Source organism: Rhamphochromis sp. 'chilingali' (assembly GCF_963969265.1).
Source record: "Rhamphochromis sp. 'chilingali' genome assembly, chromosome: 8".
Lineage (NCBI taxonomy): Eukaryota > Metazoa > Chordata > Actinopteri > Cichliformes > Cichlidae > Rhamphochromis > Rhamphochromis sp. 'chilingali'.
The window spans coordinates 31364484-31386102 of record NC_137935.1 but is presented as its reverse complement, the minus strand read 5'-3'; the positions used below and the strand labels follow the sequence as shown (position 1 = coordinate 31386102).

At 40.6% G+C, this 21619-nt stretch overlaps 1 long non-coding RNA gene across 7 annotated transcripts; it reads right to left on the bottom strand.

Moving 5' to 3' along the window:
* Positions 1-693: 693 nt before the first annotated feature.
* On the bottom strand, positions 694-17655 carry LOC308401278. Of its 7 annotated transcripts, none has more exons than XR_013972507.1 (6): positions 9565-9804; positions 7793-8903; positions 5973-6092; positions 5628-5716; positions 3767-3938; positions 694-3690 (listed from the first exon to the last, which is right to left on the bottom strand). It is a non-coding gene; the product is annotated as an uncharacterized lncRNA (long non-coding RNA). The 7 variants fall into 7 exon arrangements; XR_013972508.1 differs by having other exon boundaries at positions 7793-8632; positions 9565-9800; XR_013972509.1 differs by having other exon boundaries at positions 7793-7980; positions 8518-9783.
* Positions 17656-21619: the final 3964 nt, after the last annotated feature.

Here is a 21619-nt window from a genome sequence, read left to right as displayed (position 1 = left end):
TCTGTGTCCACACAACGAGGCCACAGTAGCTGGCGCCCGTAACAAAGACTCAGCGTCTCTGTTGTGTAAACACGCCAGTGATTGGGGTAATGTGGGTGACTGTGTAGTGTAGTTGGTGTAATAGTTTTCGACTCCACACAGTCACTGCTTTGCTGTGCTTCTGCAGCGTATCCAGTAATGGTGACAAATCCTCCAGCGTTGCAATAGGAAGCTGCTCTTAAGCGCAGAAAGAATTGTTTCCAGGGATTTCTATTTGTATCCAGCTTGGCGTGCAGGATCCTTTGTGTAATCTATGCTTACATATGTATTTTACACACAGACAATGTGAAAAATACAACACATTGCTATGGATTGATGCTGAAAGTGCTAATTGCACTAAAAAATTTAGCTGAAAAAAATAACACCAACTAAATAGATAAGCATGTCTGTTAACAAAAACCCCCAAACGCTTTACCCAACTGGGGTTTTTCAACTACCTCACTGACAGAATGAGCCCAGGTATTGCCAGTGCCACTGATGGAAATGAGCCACAGCAGCTCTTCAGCACCTACAAATGAGACCTGCCCACACCAACAAGCAAGAAGGGAGACCAGGTGGCGAGCATCGCCACACTTTCCAATCCAATAAACTACCATTGCAGTTAGTAGTAAGTGGTTGATTAGTGCAGCAACAACAAAAACACACTGAATGTCATTTTAAAATACACAAAATGTTTTATTTTACATTCTATCGAAGTTCCTGCTGGAAAGTGCTGTACTGTACAAGATGCTTCCCTCACCGCAAACTCAGGTTTACTGCTGGATAAATTTTATTTCCACATTAGTCAACTCAACAACCAAGACAGAGCACAATAGAGACAATAAGGGGGTGGCTGTAGCTCAGGCGGTAGAGCAGGTCATCTGCTGATCGGAAGATTGGTGGTTCGATTCCTGGCTTCCCCCAGTCTGCATGCCAAATATCCTTGGGCAAGATATTAACCCCAAATTGCTCTCCGATGCATCCATCGGAGTGTGAATGTTACTTAGAAAGCACCTAGAACAATGTGCTTGTGCGAATGGGTGTGAATGGGTGAATGCACAAGTTGTGTAAAGCGCTTTGAGTGCTCAGAAGAGTAGAAAAGCGCTATATAAGAACCAGTCCATTTACCAATATGTGCACTGGTCTAATGATGTTTATGGCTCCCAAAGTAGACATACAATCTCATCATCATTTAAAACTTAATAGCCAATGCGTGTGTGTTTTCTTTAGTTGAACAATCAGATCTTGGTCTTTTGTAACCAGACATGACAAAAAAGGGACGTCTTTTTTGTCATGTCTGGTTACAAAAGACCAAGATGGTGCTTTTATACCATCTATACACAGTTGTTATCACCAGCTTTGATTCCTATCCCCAGGGCTAGTTTAATCGCCAGGGTTCAGTTCACCAAGACTATTAACAGACCAGATCTCCACATTGAAGCATGAGCAGGCTTCAGTTCAGCTGACTGAGCCAACAGGCCCTTTCAGAAGCGACTGGAGTAGAAGGCTATAACAACCCACAACAGAAAACAAAATGTCAAGTTCAAACTTACATGAAATACACTGCACTAAAATTAGGTGTTAAAACATTTATACACAGTGTGTACTGTATATGCTTTGGAGTATAACCAACATTTACCTTTACATAATATTCATAACCCAGAAATAAAGTAAACAGAGCAGAGCACAGAGGTTCGTTTTGCGTCCCTGTACCGTATGTCTGTCTTCACTGATCCACAAAGTGCCCTTTAGTTATTTTCCTTGACTATATGGTTTAAAAACATCAAAATAGACTAAACAACTAGTCTAAAACTAAGAGACACAGGATAAAGTTGGTGTGAAGGTTTCAGTCTGTGAATGAATCTAAGCACCATCACCTTAACTTTAAATTCATCTCTGTTACCCTCTTTGTGACTGAACTCTGTGAGCACCACAGCCACTGCGCACCAGTCACACGCACTTTAAATCCATCACAGTAAACCAGTTAGTTTACCTCAGTTTGTTTTGCAGCACATTTCACAACATGCAAAAGCATAATGTGCCATGTACAGACTCAAAATCTGATTTAAAAACATGAGGACTGACCTGTAAGCTTTACATTTACAGTTTATCACATACCACTGAGCAGTTCTTACCTGTAATTCTAAGCCCTCTTCTTCCTTTTCTGGTTTAAAACATCAAATTAGACTAAACAACTAGTCTAAAACCAAGAGACACTTAAATATTAAGTTAAACCTCTGGGGTCGCCGGACGCGTCGGCGCGTCAAAATCACATGACCAATTTAAGACGACACAGCTACAAGATGCAGCGATTCAGAGGCTGTATCCCAATTCAGGGTCTGCAGCCTTAAAGGCCGCATTTTAAGGCCGATTACGTCACAGCGACGCGACAAAGGTCTAAAAATAAATGTTTGTTTCAGTTCTATGAAGTTCTATGAGTATTTTGGATTAGTAGCACTGCTGTGTTTGTTGCATCATATTGCTGTAATTGTTTATATGCTTTATATATTCTGAGGTAAGTTGATCTATAGTGTTACATCATATTCTATAAGGATGTCTGTGAAGGTTCTCAGTCATCCAGGTCATCGTAGTCAAAGGAGCTTGCAAAGAAAAGCGTCTGGACTTCTTTAAGTTACTTGAAGACGTTTCACCTCTCATCCGAGAAGCTTCTTCAGTTCTAAGGTCAAATGGTGGAGAGTCCCAGATATAAACCTAGTGGGAGTAACCCCCCACAGAGGGACAAAAGGACCCCCTGATGATCCTCTAATCGCCTGAGCCAAGGTGTGAAACTGGGTGTGGGCTCCAATCAGCCAGAGTTTTGGGTGGGTTCATCGTGAAACCTGGCCCCACCTTATCATGCGAATTCCTGAGGTCAGATGGCCCAGGATGTGAGTGGGCGTTAAGGCATCTCCACCATTTGACCTTAGAACTGAAGAAGCTTCTCGGATGAGAGGTGAAACGTCTTCAAGTAACTTAAAGAAGTCCAGATGCTTTTCTTTGCAAGCTCCTTTGATTCTATAAGGATGTTATGTGTTTGTGTACTTTCTGCCCAGTTTGACCCATTTAGCAGAAGTCAGCTTGGTTCCACTTGCCTCTTACCCGTGATTTCAGTGGAAATTTCAAATTCAGGATCTGACACACACTGTTTCATGTCCTACACAGTTCTTGCAAGTTCATAGAAATTTCTGTTCAATTAGAACCAAATATTTGAGTTGATGGTTGAAATTGTTGTTGTAATTTGTGTTTTAAATATTTTTAGATTGATGTTTTGTTTCCTTTACAATATTGTAAAGTAAACAAAACATCAATCTAAAAATTGTCCTCTTTTTTTATTTTTTTATTTGGGCTTCTTAAATTTATTTTGGGCTACCAAAAACTGAAGAGTGCCTGCCCGAAGGGCTACCAGGGATTTTGAAATTTTGCGAGCCCTGCTTATGCAAGGTAAGTTTCATGTTGGACTCATGGTTCTTTGTTAGTCCAGTTTAGGATGACGTATGTATCATATCAAATATATGTCATATCAAAACAACCCCACACCTGCAGTTGTTTCAGTTTTTCACAGGTGTTTCCTGTCAGCTGGTCAACCTCACTCAGGTGGACATCCATATCAGCCAACCAAACGACAAGCTCCTCCCTTTGTGCTTCAAATCCCTTCCACTCTGAGACAAGGAGCTGAGAGAGAAAACAAGGGTCAATTATAAAGAAGAGAGAAAAGTGAAACCCTCCTGAGAAGGTCTGACTCGCATACCTGCAGTCGACCTATGATTGGCGTTCACGTCATCCCAGCGGCGGCCGCACTCCCTCGCCAATGCCAGCAGCCAAGTCTGCAGGGTGCCCTGGAAGAGCAGAGTTAATGTTCGACTCCTCCTGGTCAGGCTCTCCAGCTGGATGAGCCGAGGTCTCCCCTCTCGCCGCCGCCTCTGAACACACAAACACAAATTGCATGTGAAGCAGGAGGTGCAGATTCTTTTTGCTATTGTTTTCTAAATCCTGGCTTGATCACGTGGAGGTATTTGGAAAACTTTTTTTGGCCAGCGGACGACTGTTGTCTCGCAGAAAGTCAAATCAAATGTATGCGATACACAATCAATTCACAAGAACACATTAAAACAGAAGGTGCCTGATTTCAACTCAATTCTGCATCAAAACAGGGTAACAGAATTAAAACGAGTGTTTGCAGCAAATGTGAGCACAAAGCCTCACTTTGTACAAGCCTGCTATTAAAGTTCTCCTCTATGCAGACAACCTTCCTGTTTTCAAGGCACAACTTGGATCTGCTGCACAAATCTTATGGATACACGCTAAATGAAACAGTAGTGTGCACGACTCCAGATTCTGATCCCTCGTCCTAATATGGTCCTAAAAGGCTCACAAAAAACAACATAGCGATAGCAATAAAGCAAATGTTGAGGCTTCTAAATACAAAGTCCATAAACCAATGGCTGACATGGGTTTTATCATAAGGGTGATAAATATACAACATATGTTCTTAAGACTAAAAGTATAATACAGATTTTAGTCTGAGAGATCTGATGTTCATTTACCTGCAGATGCACTATACGTGCCTGCTCCGTGGTTTTCCACAACATTTTGCACATCACTATTTAATACAGGAAGTAGGTAGGTGAACTAAAACAAGTCATCTTTCTTTGTGAGAGGACAATATTAATGAAATAAACCTCAATGACATCATAGGGATCCCTAAAGATGCTCCTGCTGCTTTTCTTCCTCCTCATCCTAAACTTCCTTCTCCTCGACTTTCATCCAATTGTACTTCAATCTACTTGTGTTTCTCCCCCTCCTCTTCCTCATTTTGTTGGAGCTGTGAACAGAATTAGTGTGAATCTGAATTAATTTGTGCAAAAAAGTAAAATCTACAGCTTTTCAGTCAGAGGTGGTCTTTTGATTTAAGCCGGGTAGAGTAGATTTATGTGTTGATGCTGCCTGCTTCATCTCTGCGACTGGCTGCTGAGTGATATTTACACCCCGGCTGGATTACAAACTTTAACCACGTGCTGCACTTTGGCCCAGCGTTGATACCTCTTGTTAGTATAATGAACTCTTCTTGGCTTAATGTATGATGTTGGATAAATGAAATGTACAAAGAAAATTTAACTATATTACAAAAGGACATCTATCTTGGTAACATCAAATGACCGGAGCATAACTTGTTAACTAGTCTGAAAATAAGTTATACAGGAACAGTCACAGACACACCTTCTCATGTGTCACATTTCTATTCATTCAAAACACTTATGCATTGCTGTATTTTATACGGCTCTCACAGAATGCAAAGTACAGGCTGATGTGAGTATTTACACAAGCACACACACACACACACACACACACACACACACACACACACACACACACACACACACACACACACACACACACACACACACACACACACACACACCAGCTTATTTCTCTCTTATCCAGAGAAATCCTTTCATCAGCCTTTCAATGCTGGGTAATCAAAGTATAAAGAACCATGCCAGTCTCCTATTGCCAGAGGCTGAAGTGTGTGTGCAGTCACCAGGTGATAATCTGATATCGTGTACTTCCCCACTGATGTTAAGTAATATGAAAAAAAAAAAGAATCCCACCTTAGGCCGAATGTGTGACTCTCTTCGTAGTGGAAGAGAGAATGAATCTTCCCATCCGAATTCACGGCAATCAGTCTGTCAATCAAATCCTGTGGAGTAAAATGAGAGGCTTTGAACAAGAATGCACCGGATAGGGTGCAAAACGAAAACTGTGTGGAAATTTACAATGGGTAAGGTGGAGAACGTATATCAGTCTCAGTGTGAGAGGGTTTATTTGAATGCGTTTGAAGTAAAACAAATGGGTGGGTGGTGTTTGGAGGCCAATTAAAAAGTGCAAACATGCCCTCAGATGGATGACAAAAAAAACTGCAGTGTGTGGAAAAGAAGAAGAAGAAAAACACTTACAGGTATGGAGGTTGGCATCTCCCTCAGGGTGTATTCGCTTTTGTTGGCCAAAGACTGTCGGCCCAGCAGTTGCCACACCGACTGGGAAGAGGAGAGGAGGTTGACCAAGTACAGGAAGGACTGAAGAGGAAAGTAAATACAGCAGCTGTTAGAGAGAAAAAATGTATTTGCTTTTAAAGACCATTGTGAATGCATTTGTGCACGTCATGGATTGATCAAATCCTAACACATAATAATAATATAACACTATTCAACTACAAACACTACCGATAATATGACAAATAATATCTGTAGTATTCAAAGCAAAACAAAATGTAAAAAGAATTTATGATTGCAAAGATAAAACATGGTTTACCACACTCTCAAAACTGAATAAGACATATATTCTGAGCAGAGTGGTTGAGCAGAAACCTATTGCAGCCTGAAGAATATTAAACTACAGGAAAGCTCCCTGCATTTTTCACTGGGTCTGGTAGAACAGGGAAAACATATCATCAAAAGCATCAAAGGAAAAAAAGAGAGACACTTGCACAAACGAGCTACAACTTAGATTATATTAAACAGCTTCAAAGAAACGTAAAGAAAAAAACAAGATACGATGGATTTTTTTTTCTAAAATAGAAATATCTATACTTTCATGTGTCTTCTGATGTTTCTGTGCATGTGTGAACTTATCTTCATATGTACTACCAAACCTCCTACTGTACTTAGCACAGATTAAAGCAAAGACTCGAGTTAATTCACCAAAGTGCTGGTGTGTGTATATTTAGTTTTCCTTTGACCTCAGCATATATGTATAACCCACTGATAAGGCAGACTTTAAAGTCGCCTGTGGCAAGACACAGTTTACACATCACTGGCTGTCCGTATTCACTTGGCTAGTCTTTGCACCCAGGTAAAACATTTATCCACAAGATGGCGGCAAAACAAAGACTGTCTTGGCTGACCTAAGCAGCATGTCCCCTTTGCTGCAAGTCATTGGCCTGCTCATGTTCAACTCATGTCCTCTGTCTCTATTGAATAAAAAAAATTGAATAAAAAAATCTATTTTCATATTGTGTTTGGAAGAAGAGAAATAAGAAAAACTCCAAAGTTTCTTATTACATGATTAAAATCTTTTTAAAAGATCACAAGGAGAAATTTTGCAGGATAACTGTGTTCTTTCAGAGGAAAAATACTTTTAAAGAGCAGCTGTGCTCAGAGTGCAGAAAGAGTGAAGTCTCGTTGTTTATCACTGGTTTATTATTACTAGAAAAAGCATCATGTTTTCGTGAAATGAGTGACCTGACTTGAGTCAGTAAGCTGGAATGAAAAGCTGTTGATTTCTTTCATTTTTAAGAAAATGTGCTGAAGAGTTACAGCGAGGCATGTAAAAATAAGAGTAAATAAACAGGCTTATTTCCAATATCTAATAACCAGATGCACTCATTTGTCTATCCAGGTATGCTTTTACTGCATTTGCAGCGTGTTTGGCATCATTTTCCTGCTGAAACATGAAGCTGTTGCCAATCAGATGTTTTCTAAATTGTATTGCATGGTGGATCAAAATCTGATGGTACTTTTCTTTTTTCATAACTCCATAATTTTCCATTATTCAAATATGGATTCATCATCCGTAAAGCATGTTGCCACTGATTTTTAGTGCAGCTCTTGTGCAATTTGGCATTTGTTTTTTTTTTTTCTTATTTCTCATTGGCATGACTTTCAAATGCTTTAATCTGTTGTAGATATTTTTAGATGTTCAGCGTCTTCTTCTTCTTCTTGATGCAACTTTTCAAGGGTGATAACTGCCATTTCCTGTTTTGAATTTTGCAGTTCACCTGTGTCTCTGTGTCTCTCTCTCTGGTCAAAGTGGGCGCCTGACCCCGGGTCTCTCCTTTTATGGTTTGAAAAGGTCAGACTGACTCCAGCATGCACAACAAAAGTAGTGTGGGAACTGTCCAAAGTGTTGAAATGTACGTGTTACAGGTACCGGGTGGCAGCACCTGTAGACAGCTATATATGTGTCCTGTAAACAGGAAAGAAATGATCAGACAGGGAGACGTGGATTGCCGTTTCCTGAATACTCCGCCATTATTTATTCAAATTCACAATTATGCACTCCTTTCATTACTTTTACAGTATTACAACTGTGTATTTACTTATTCTTAACATAGCTCACACACACATTCTCCATATGTGTTACCAACTGTTACAATCTAGACTAAAGGGAATTAACACATTCCAAATCTAATAAACATGACCAATTTTCTTGTAAGACTTGGTTCAAAATGGTTGGTTGGTTGGTTCAAAATGGTTGGTTCAAACCCAAGACTTTGTGGACTGGTGCCAGCTGAACTACCTCCAGATCAACGCCAGTAGAACCAAGGAACTAGTGGTAGACTTCCGCAGGCACAAGCATTCTCCACTGCAACCACTGAACATCCAAGGTATGGACATTGAGGCTGTGGACAGCTACAGGTACCTTGGTGTTCATCTGAACAATAGACTGGACTGGACTCATAACTCAGACGCCCTCTACAGGAAAGGGCAGAGCAGGCTGTACCTGCTGCGGAGACTCAGGTCGTTTGGGGTGGAGGGCCCACTCCTGAAGACCTTCTATGACTCTGTGGTGGCTTCTGCTATCTTTTATGGTGTGGTCTGCTGGGGCGGCAGCATCTCTGCTGGGGACAGGAAGAGACTGAACAGGGTGATCCGAAGGGCCAGCTCTGTTCTAGGATGCCCTCTGGACCCAGTGGAGGTGGTGAGTGACAGGAGAACGGCGGCTAAGCTGTCATCCCTGATGGACAACATCTCCCACCCCATGCAGCAGACTGTGACAGCACTGAGCAGCTCCTTCAGTGGGAGACTGCGGCACCCACGGTGTGGGACGGAGAGATTTCGCAGGTCTTTCCTCCCCACTGCTGTCAGACTCCATAATAAAGACTTTAACTGATCAAGCACACACATCCATACATATGCAATAATACTAAGTGCAATAATCCTTTCTGGCATCGTTGTATTTTTACTCAGTTGTATATAGCATTTATATTTGTATTCTATTTTTATCTTATTGTATATTTATTTTATTCTACTGTATATAGTATTTTATTTTATTCTATTCTGTACAGTTGTGTACTGTATTTATTCTTATTGTATCCTAATTTTTGCTTCATAACTTTTGCACTGTCCACTTCCTGCTGTGACAAAACAAATTTCCCACGTGTGGGACTAATAAAGGTTATCTTATCTTAAAATGAATTCCAACAGGACAAATCTATAAATCTCAAATAGCTTGAAAGAATGGTGTAATCAGCACCATCTTGACATGTGCACTGAATTCACGGAAACACTTTATGGCAGAAACAAGATACTAAAACAATACAGAATAACGGTGGAGCCGATCACTAACATCACAGAGCATAGGAGGTGTGTGACCCAAACTAACATGCTAACCTTAGCATGCTGCTAAAGCCGTAAACAAATACTTACAAAAGTGTAATTTACTGTACGACACAATGTTGTACGCTTTCACTTTCCAACCGTAATGGTTAGTCTATGCTATATAATGGGTGTGATTGCTATTATATTCTATTTCGGGCACGATACGAACCTGTAAACAGGAAAGAAATGATCAGACAGGGAGACGTGGCTTGCCGTTTCCTGAATACTCCGCCATTATGAGAAAACAGCGCGGAGCATGCGCTTCAGGCTGCTAACAACAGGCCAAACCATGGTCTCACACTGCCACCTATTGGTATAAAAATGAAGCGTCCGCTACAAATATCCCAGGGTAGTTACCAAGTTTCCTGTTACAATTACTGTAGTTATTTAGGGCATTTCCAAATGGAAATATCACTTACATTGAAAGTGAAATTACTTAAATTAATTCACATAAATGTGATCACACATTGGTGGGTATCACATACGCCTTGAATTTGTTGGGAGAGAAATGTTGGTGGTTGTGCTGTAAGCATAAAAAGTAACAGTATTGTGTGTATTTTGTACATAACAGGTTTTACCTAAAAAAAAACACTTAAAGCTGTACTGTTCAGTTACACTGCAAAGACATGACGAAGCAAGTGCACCACCCACCTAATCAGTGCTCAGCTTGTCTAAAGGTCAAAGGCTGAAACCTCTGCATTGATTTTGGTCCATCAGTAAACAATCTCACACAAACTCAGCAGCTGAAGTTATTCCATTTGGATTTCAGTTAATGAACTCAATGGCAATTTAGGATGACGGCACCTTTTAATTTGAGGAACAAGCGTAGGTGTACTAAGGGATTAGTCTGAAGTACTCATGAGCTTGTTGAAGTAGAGAGGAGTTTGAGTGTGAAAGTCATTTTTTGATCTCATAATGAAGTCAAATTTTTCCAGAAATGGGCTGTTTTAACAAAAGTGGGTCAGACAAATAAACTTTTGTGCTCTCTGTCATTTCTTTTGTTTTCCATGTGAATAGTGGGAATAAAGAAAGTGAAGTCTACACCCTGAGGTTTAAATATCCACCATTTACCCCACAACCTTTAAATACTTATAAGGAATTCTTAGAAAATAAAAAAAAACCCTGTACTATTTTCCCCCTTTTATCCCCTCTGACTGCTGTCAAATGATATTCTAGGATAATTGGTAGTAATGTATTTCCAATATGTATTTCTGTCTAGTTATCCATTAAAGATTAACTTCGTTATCAAGCACTGTTATTGACGGTTAGCCACGCCCACTAAAAGGATCAGCCAATACAAATGCGAGTAGATCCCCCTCACCCTCCTCCTCACGCACACACCCTTCCCGCTGATGACCGTGAAGAAGTTTCACCGGTTCACCCTCCGGCAATGGATTGACGATTCATGTAAATAAAACAGATCGGCGCAGCTTAATACATAAAGGGCTCAGACATGACTCCCATTGACACTAGAACAGATACACACAGAGCATTAGAACCTCAGTAGGGCATGGGACAGATAAGTAAACTTAGAGAAGTTATTAATCACCTTATGAGCATTGCATTATTGAAGGGATGAGACCTATACATGGGGATTTACTAAAAGCTGAGGTACTGATGATACTCAGGATCCCTGGTAACACAAAATGAGAAATTGAAACATCTGCTGTTTCTGACCCTGGTACACTGCTCTTGGGTATCCTCCTGACATGTATGTAACTGTGTGGGTGCAAATGTGTACATATGTGTAAATCTGTATGCAGATATGACAAATAATCTGTCTTTTATCAGATTATCTTCCTATATTGAAGCTAGAAGTAAGATGCTAGCTCTAAACGTGCAGCACTAAACTATCCACAGTGCTATAATTCTGTGTGTGTGCAATTTGTAGTTCTTTTCAAAAGGAAGAAAAATAAAAATGAATGCAGTGTGGAGGAGAAAGCAGCAAAGGATTCTGTCATAATCTTAACTGCATTGGCAAAGGGGGAGAAACATATCGCTTAGCAGAGCTAAATTGCTAACTCTCCCAAAGAATGAACAAAAAACAGAAGAGAAAATCTAAATTATCCAATATTTTGGAGGGAAAGAGGTTAACGCCTCATCCCCAGCAAAAAATGAGCAAACCTCAAATTAGAAAAATGGGGCATAAATGATCTTTCCTGTGTGTGGCAGGGTCCAGTTTTCTGTGGATTGACATATTTAAAGTACTCAAATGCATTCTCTAGCAAAAACTGCAGAACTAAATTACTTTATTCTAGTTCTATTCTAGTTTCCTTCTCGTTTGGCTCTCAGCGAAGGAGGTCGCACTTTTCTCCTCTCCTCTCCCTTATCTTCCCTGCTTAGCTTCTTATGTCCTCGTCTTGTCTCGTGCTTTTATTAATAATAAATAATAATAAACTTTATTTATAAAGCACACTAAAAAACCAAGGGTATACCAAGGTGCTTGACAAAAATAAAATAGGAAAAGGGAGATGGGAGGGAAAAGAGGAAGGACCAGGCACGTATCAATTATAAAAACCTTGACAATCATAAGATATAAGTAGTTCACAAGCATAACGGATAAAAATGTACCAACGCACACCAAGTGTTAACTAGGTTGGAAAGGCAAGATTAAACAAATAAGTCTTCAGCCGTGATTTAAACAGTGGCATAGAGTCAGACGCCCGGATAGCGACAGGAAGGTTGTTCCATAAGACCGCTACAGCAGCTACAGCAAACGCGCCGTCACCGCGAGACTTCAGCCGAGAACGAGGTTGCTCCAAAAGAATTTGGGTAGCAGATCTAAGTGCTCGGACAGGAGTGTGTAACTTGAGAAGCTCATTGAGGTAGCTCGGCGCCAAGTTATTAATGGTTTTGTAGGTGAAAAGTAACATTTTAAATTGAATGCGGTATTTAATTGGAAGCCAGTGCAAGCCAGTGAGAACAGGAGTGATGGAAGAAAACTTCCATCTATTACAAAACTATTACTTTTCCCTGGAACACTCTCTCACAGTTTGTTCTCTAAAACCTAAAAGAGGAATTATGGATTGATCAACTGGTCTCTGAATGCAATTGACACCCCTTCAACGAGAAGTCTGGGCTTGGGTGAGCCTGACTGCTGAAGATATCCACCTATTCGGAACCATGATAACAGGGTTCTTGCTGATCGGAGCTGGCTTGGCCCTGGCTTATCGAAGAATTAAGGAAGTGGAACCGGCAGTTCAAACCCCCACAAAGCTGCCCACTGGGATTAAAACGATGGGATGAGGCGCGAGTTTCTCGAAATGGGTCATTGAGTGCAACACGGATGAGATCTTGGAGAACCACACGGCTGCCGTGAATACTCAGAACAAGACCTCTGAGTGCAAACTGATTACATCTGGAGGGGCCAGCTCGGAATAACACCTCTGGGTGCAAATTGAACACATCTTGGGAAGTGCACCGCAGTTGTGAGTTCTCAGAACCTGCTCTTTGACCACAAGAATGACAACACCACGGAACGTAAGTTTGGATAACATCATAGGAAGCTCACGGCTCTCCAACGGCAGATTGAGAGACCAGTATTGGACTGTTAGAACAGCTTTGAAATTCTTATGAGCTGTTCGCACTAAAGTTAAAACCATCATCATTTCATGCAGCTACCCCTTCGGCGCCAGCTGTGGGCTCAAGGCTGGAGCTGAACAAAAACTCCCTGATAATGATTGTGTTTTGTCTGTTCCTGCCCATCCTATGCAAGGCCACCTGAGTTGGCTGGAAGACTGTTTACTTAGCCTGGCAGGGCGAAGGACAGTGTCTCAGCTTGACTCTGGACACACACACACACACACATACACTTACACTGATAAGCACACACTCATCCCCCTCCCTTTCCAAACGCCTTCGATGCTTGTTTCCTGCGCGGGAACACGGCGGGTCTGTGTGCCGCGCTGGAATGGTAGCGCTGTGCAGGATGGCTGCTGTGTTCGCTTCAGATGACTCCTCACCCCCGACCCAACCCCGTGGCTTGTCATGTGTCTCACAATGTTGTGCTGTGGACATTTATGTGCTTTTGTGCAGAGGAGATTTTTTGTTTCCTGTTCCCATGCTGTCCTACCATGGAAGCACAGCATGAGTAGAGGTCTCTTTTTTCCCTCTTGTACTTTCCCACTGTAGTGTACAATTCAGTGTTTTTCTGTAACGCTACCGATCTCCGACTTGTATCCCCATGTAATGTCTGTGCTGTGTGTGTAAGGTCGGGGGGGGTTCCATTTCACTGCAGCACAACCTCCATGTGACGAATAAAGCTTTGATTGATTGAGTTACAGTGTGCAATGGTAGAGTTTGAAGCACTGAGGAGGGACATGCAGTCTGACCGGGCACTTGGCAACCAAGTACAAATTGGATTTCCGAAAAGGTCATTTTGGACAAGGAACATGAAAAAGAGAAAAAAAAAAAAGCCGAGGAAAGAGAAGGACTTTTCATTGGTATGGGGCAAACTGAGAAGATTAAGGTAAGGCAGAGTTGAGTCAGTATGATTAAACCTCTATAGGTGAGCGACTATTGACCTAGTACAATACAAATTTACAAACTGTTGAAGTAGACCTTTTACAATGCAATTAGAACTGTTTGTTTTTCAGGAGGTCTTAATGTTCATCATGGCCATCCAGCTGTATTGTAAACATAATACCAATTACATGTATTATTTACGGTCCAAAATTTACTATCATTCAAGTTAAGGAAAATGGGGTGTGAAGTAATTGTCTGCTTCAGAGTCCACCACCAAAATGTGTAACAAGGTCCAATTAGGGAATTTTTATGATTAGTGTCTATAAACATGCATGGCTGAGAAAGGTTTTTATTAGTCTAATACAGCTGTTTTAGCTTTTCAATGGCTATTTTTCTATAAGAACAAAGGCTGTCAAGCTGTATAGTATTCAACTCAAGGTTGAACAGGCATGAAATTACAATGCCAGTCATCTAAAGCCACTCTATTATCTAAGGATAAACTGCAAAAATAAAACATGATTATTTATCTGACCCACTTTTAGCAAGAAATTTGGAGAAGAGAACTCCCTTTTTAACAGGAATAAATGCCCAGTAGAACTGGGCACAGGGGGGAGTGGTCATCTGTTGTGACCAGCTGGGGTGAGGAGAAAGAGACAAGGCAAAAACTATGCTGTGTAGGAGAGCCAGAGATTGATAATAACTAATAATAACTCCAAACAGAGACCTAAAAACTGGAGGCCTGGCTTCCCATTCTACTTTTAAATATTCTAGTAAGCTTAAAGTTTGAGAGTCAAGTGGGGAGATATAGTACTATAGGAGCAGGATGGCAATTTACAACAGATTTAACAAGGAGCCTATGAAGAGAAGTCAATAGGAGCATATACTGTCATTCTAGTCCCTTCCAGTATTCATGTTGCAACATTTTGATATAGTTGAATGCTTTTTAAGGAGTTTTTACCACATCCTGATAATAACAAATTACAGCGGGCCAGCCTAGAAGTAATAAATGTATGAACTTGTCTTCCAGCATCACTCTGGGATAGGACTTTAGAGATATTGCAGAAATTGAAGAAAGCAGTCCTTAAAAAGTGCATATTAGTGCATATTGGGCCAAGAAACCTCACAGTGTTAATGGAGACCAAGGTAATGCCATTCAGAGCATTCCTTTAGGTTGACTGACAGGTGTGTGTTGTTTGGCTTCATGACTGGATGAGAGAGAGGGTGTCATCAGCACGGCAGAGGTATGTTGTGTCTTTTGTGGTACTACCTGAAGGAGGCATGTGTTATGTAAATAGAAATAGATCCTGGTGTGAAACCTTGTGAAGCTCAATGGTTAGTGTTGTGTGTGTGGGAGGATTCTTCGAATAACATGTTATGGTCAACAGTATTGAACATAGAGATCAATCCACTGTCAGAGGCCTTAAGAAGATCATTTTTTAACTTTCATCGAAGCTGTTTCCATACTGTGATGTGCTCTGAAACCTGACTGAAACTCTTTTAATAAGGCATTCCTTTGTGGCTATTTTCCAGCTGCTTTTGTGGGGATATTTAAAGTTGGAGATTGGCCTATGATTGGCTAGGACAGCTGGGTCAAGTGATGATTTTTGAGTGATGGTTTAACTACTGCCAACATGAAGAACTGTGTGGTCAATGTGGCATTGTCTAACTTAGCTTTGAAAATTCCGATTCTGCGGCTATAGAGGTGTGGGAAGTTTGATCAGCCATACAGGGAGTGCAGAATTATTAGGCAAATGAGTATTTTGTCCACATCATCCTCTTCGTGCATGTTGTCTTACTCCAAGCTGTATAGGCTCGAAAGCCTACTACCAATTAAGCATATTAGGTGATGTGCATCTCTGTAATGAGAAGGGGTGTGGTCTAATGACATCAACACCCTATATCAGGTGTGCATAATTATTAGGCATCTTCCTTTCCTTTGGCAAAATGGGTCAAAAGAAGGACTTGACAGGCTCAGAAAAGTCAAAAATAGTGAGATATCTTGCAGAGGGATGCAGCAGTCTCAAAATTGCAAAGCTTCTGAAGCGTGATCATCGAACAATCAAGCGTTTCATTCAAAATAGTCAACAGGGTCGTAAGAAGCGTGTGGAAAAACCAAGGCGCAAAATAACTGCCCATGAACTGAGAAAAGTCAAGCGTGCAGCTGCCAAGATGCCACTTGCCACCAGTTTGGCCATATTTCAGAGCTGCAACATCACTGGAGTGCCCAAAAGCACAAGGTGTGCAATACTCAGAGACATGGCCAAGGTAAGAAAGGCTGAAAGACGACCACCACTGAACAAGACACACAAGCTGAAACGTCAAGACTGGGCCAAGAAATATCTCAAGACTGGTTTTTCTAAGGTTTTATGGACTGATGAAATGAGAGTGAGTCTTGATGGGCCCGTGGCTGGATTGGTAAAGGGCAGAGAGCTCCAGTCCGACTCAGACGCCAGCAAGGTGGAGGTGGAGTACTGGTTTGGGCTGGTATCATCAAAGATGAGCTTGTGGGGCCTTTTCGGGTTGAGGATGGAGTCAAGCTCAACTCCCAGTCCTACTGCCAGTTTCTGGAAGACACCTTCTTCAAGCAGTGGTACAGGAAGAAGTCTGCATCCTTCAAGAAAAACACGATTTTCATGCAGGACAATGCTCCATCACACGCGTCCAAGTACTTCACAGCGTGGCTGGCAAGAAAGGGTATAAAAGAAGAAAAACTAATGACATGGCCTCCTTGTTCACCTGATCTGAACCCCATTGAGAACCTGTGGTCCATCATCAAATGTGAGATTTACAAGGAGGGAAAACAGTACACCTCTCTGAACAGTGTCTGGGAGGCTGTGGTTGCTGCTGCACGCAATGTTGATGGTGAACAGATCAAAACACTGGCAGAATCCATGGATGGCAGGCTTTTGAGTGTCCTTGCAAAGAAAGGTGGCTATATTGGTCGCTGATTTGTTTTTGTTTTGTTTTTGAATGTCAGAAATGTATATTTGTGAATGTGGAGATGTTATATTGGTTTCACTGGTAAAAATAAATAATTGAAATGGGTATATATTTGTTTTTTGTTAAGTTGCCTAATAATTATGCACAGTAATAGTCACCTGCACACACAGATATCCCCCTAAAGTAGCTAAAACTAAAAACAAACTAAAAACTACTTCCAAAAACATTCAGCTTTGATATTAATGAGTTTTTTGGGTTCATTGAGAACATGGTTGTTGTTCAATAATAACATTATTCCTCAAAAATACAACTTGCCTAATAATTCTGCACTCCCTGTATATGTAAGCATTTAAACACTGCAGAGAGTAGAATTAACAGTAACAGTATTGTAGAAATTCATTTCACCGAAACAATAACGTGGCGCACAGTGTGACATCAAAAAATGCGCACACCTTTGACGCTGCGTTTTCTCCATTTTTCTAGTCCACACTTAAATGCAAAAACGGAGTTTTCAAAAATATCCACCCTGGCCGGAGTTTTTGAAATCTTCGTTTTCAGTGACCAAAAACGCCGTTTACGTGTGGACGAAAGGTGCAAACGCATAGAAAGATCTGCGTTTTCAAGAATGCCCGGGTACGTGTGGACGTAGCGCATGCACCAGTTTATTGTATTTCCAGACTTGCTTTCGGCACAATTTACAGTGCACACTACTCTGTTTTTTGTCAGACTTGAAATAGCCAAAATACCTTCACACTACGGAACTTCTATGGCTCTTCCGTTCGACAATCTCTCTGGCATTGGAACCATCATCTGTTTTCTCTTCGGTCACGCTCGGTTGATTTTTCTAGTCGGCACATTCATTTCCTCCATTACCCGGGCGGTACGGTGGCTGGCTGCTTCCCAAACAAATACACGTGTGTGGCTTGGCACTTGTGCTGTACGTAACAAGTCACGTGACGTGACGCTGCGGCTGTGATTGGTTCGCCTCTGCGCTACTTAATTTGGATTGGCTGTTCTTTTCTTTTTTTCTTTTTTTTCAAGAGGACAAGAGTGGCGAGGTCTATCGCGATAGTTAAATTTTTCTATCGAGAAAAAGTTATATCGCGATACATATCGTTATCGTTCTATCACCCAGCTCTAATGCTGTGTAAAAAAATAAGTTGTGTAAACCTCATTTGTGTTTCCTGTGCTCATTTTTAGGGAGTATCCCATTTCAAAGTGCCCAAAGTGAGCTTTTACGCAAAGCTTGTTTCATTTAGGTTTAATCGAGTCTAATTGGGCTCTATCTTAATTGTTGATGGTTTCATTTTATTTCATATTGCAACATTCGTTTTGAAAATATGAAGGTGGCAAAGTGGTTAAATGTTTTACTTTCACAAAACGTGTAGCTCTGTAATCTGAATTAACAAATTAGACTGAGATAAAAAATCTGTAATTAGCCCCAAACAGGAGATTGTGCAATACTGTACAACCGCTATTTCATTTTTTTGTTTTCTGATAGAAGCTTACGCCTCTTTGTCAGCTGAAACTCTATTTAACTGCGTTATTTTAAATGTCTTATATTTAAACGAGGAGATAGTGCACACATCTGTTTCCAAACAAACTTTTCTGTCTCAAAATCCCAAACTTTAGGTGTTACATATCAGTGTGCAGTGTGTAAAAACACGGGAACAGCCTCTAATATTACAGTTGGGAATGGAGAAATTACAAACCATAATGCCTTCACACAGATTAAACTTGCAAAAAGTGCACAGAAAATAATCCCTTTAGCCACAGGTAAATAATCTGGCGGTCGTTTAAACGACAGAAGGGCAGAATTCTGCCCTTTATCTCTGATAGTTTCCAAAAAAGCTCCTGGTTACATCTTTGCTTAAAAAAAATCACGTGGGAATCAGACAGGTGAATGCTGACTGGCTGATAGCCCGCTGCAGCCGTTAGCTGAAATGTACGCTCGAGATATTTAAAACAGAAAAGTGATCCCGTGTCTGCCTCATCAGGTGAAATGGGATCCAGGAAAGCAGTTTGCTCATTGCCCCGGTCCCAGAGAGACATGTAATTAAAATCAATTGGGCCCCTGTTGCGATGACAGCTCTAATTTCACACTTGATACCAAAATAATTAAAGAGCCCGAAGCGTTTTCAGTACAAATGAACTGCTGCAGGGGTGTGGTTGGCATGAGGAGCAGCGGCTTTAACAGCAAAATACAAAAACAGTCATTTTGCTTTTAGATATAAATAAACAGCTAGACAAAAGCTTCAGTGACAACAATGGGAGGATTACTTAATGAGAACATGGACACACAGTTCTCACCCTTATATTCTTACATAAACAGAAAATAAGTATTCCTGTTTTCATGTAAATACTGAGTGCTAGGCCTTTGCGCTACTCAGTGTTTGGCATGCAAATATGACAATCGGTTTGGGCTTGCATTTAGATTTAAAGGGTTTAGCCTGGAGGGATCTTATCTCTGACCTGTGCGCTCATGATAAACAGCAATAAACTGTGTTTCAGCGTCTTTACGGAAGGCTGCGAATAAAAAGATGCTCATATTCACTTGCATTTGTTACCCTGTTGTTATCTTCATGTCGGTTACCTTCACGTGCTGCTCTTTGGCAGTTTTACAGCTTTTATTCTGAACATCTTTCTGAAGTGACTGGTTTTTGCTTGTATTCAGCAGAAACTGGAAACTAATCCAACTTGCTGAATGTATTTACACAGTCTTGTTTGCCTCCAGTGCAGTGTCTTTGTCACAAATGTGAGAAACAAATTAAAAGGTGATCATGCCAAAAGGTAGTGAAATTAATACAAAATTGTGAAGGCAAAGTGCCAGAAGAGTAAATACATGGTCACAAACTGTGTATCAGGTAAAATTGTCTAAGTGAGGGTTATGCTTGTGTTTTACTATAACACCATCTAGTGGATATCTAGTGCTCATTGTTCTTTGACAAATACTTTCAAATAGCTTCACAGTGCAAAGCAACCAGAACTGAAGGCAGATACAGTAAAGGCCTCGCAAGGGAGGAAACAACATTTGATATCTATGAGTTCTACACTCCAAATTATTAACAAAAAAACTTGCTTGTTCAATCCAATTTGAGCCTTTGAAAATGGGGGGATTGTATGAAAAAGGCCTAACTCCTGAACGAGCATTTTCAAGGATTTCAAGCACCTGTACCTGTTCAATGTTCACTTGAAAGACCCCCTTATAAAGTACTTCTAGCTGAAATGATGAGGACAAAATCCGTGCTGCTTGTTTGTGAAAAATCTGAAAGTTGTGGCTGTATAGACAAACACAGTGAAAAATTTCTGAAGTCTCAGTGTCTCCCTGTGTGTTGATGCAGAATGTGTGCACACAGAAGACTCAGTGCCAGTTATCAATTTAGTTATTTATTTTTTGCACTGCATTAGATAACATCAAAATAGTGTTTTCAAAAATGACAATAATATTCCCAATTGTGTTATTTTTATGTTGTAATCTTTATGAAAAAACTTAAAAAACAAACAAACAAAAACAAAACACCTACCTCATAATCTTTTGAGTCTGGTATATGGCGGGGCGCTGTGGACACCCAAGTTTGTGAATGCAATAACTCAAGAACGAGACAATGTAGAATTTTTAAATTAATACCATGGTAGCATTTACTAAAAATCTCTGTAAGGTTTAAATCTCAGGGACCTTGACTTCAAGGTCAGAGCTTAACTTTTCTAAAGAAAAGAGGATTTTCCCATTTATAAAACATGTATGTCTACTAGGAGGCTAAAGGTTAGCACTATATTTAAAAAGAGTTACAAACAACAATTAGATGATGCTTAAAGCTGGTTTATTTAATAAACATCCAGTTTATTTCCAATTTGGATCAAATTATGTCTGATTGAAGGACTGATGTAATGGTAAGTTGTCCGCTGCTCCGCTTTGAATATTGGTAAGAACTTGACACAGAGATTACTTAATGGATTTTAAGCAAAATTGTGCCTTAGTTCAAGAACATATTCATCAGTTGTTTTTATGTTTTTAGGCTTTTTTTCCCTTTTCAATTTTCACAAGAATTGCTAGTTCCCCTAGAGTTTTGGCCACCTCAACAATCAAGTGATTCCCTATGAGCAAGCAATGAGCGACAGTGGGAAGGAAAAACTCCCTTCTAAAAGGAAGAAACCTTCGACAGAACCAGGCTCTTAAAGGGACAGCCATCTGTCGCGACTGGTTGGGGTGGGGGGAGTGAAAATTAAAAAAGACAAAAAAGCCAAAGTGATCATTATTGGAGCAGCTTAATTAATTCTTGCAATGTAATCTGCTGTTAATGGCTTTTTACAATCCCTGTTTGTGTTTTTGTCATTTTTGTCCGTGGTTGAAGCAATGCTGGAGATTGATTCTCTATGATCTTTCTGTTTTGAAGGCTGCTGAGAGACCACAAGGTTTGGTCCCCGTTTGCTACTCATGTCAGGGAGAACTCTCAGAGAGGCCAGAACTGAAAAAGGGGTGGTGGAGAACCTCCGAGGGTGTTATGCGCTGGTTTGGATCCAATGCTAACATCTCTTTGATTAGGCTGACAAATACATTTTGGATTTTTTCCCGGCCCCACATTATACTCAGTAGTAGTCCAAGGTCATCGAGGCACTTAAGTTTTATGGATCGAGTGTCGTTGGACTGATAATCTGTTTCATCTTGAAATTGTCTTTCGGTCTTAAATGTCCAGCGTTGTCCGTTGTAGTTGTCTTTTATGAAATAGTTATCAGTGTAAAAGCCAGAGTCTAAAACATGATCTGGTGGCTGTCCCTGGGTCTGTATGATGAATTTCAAAACATCATAATCATCTCTCCCA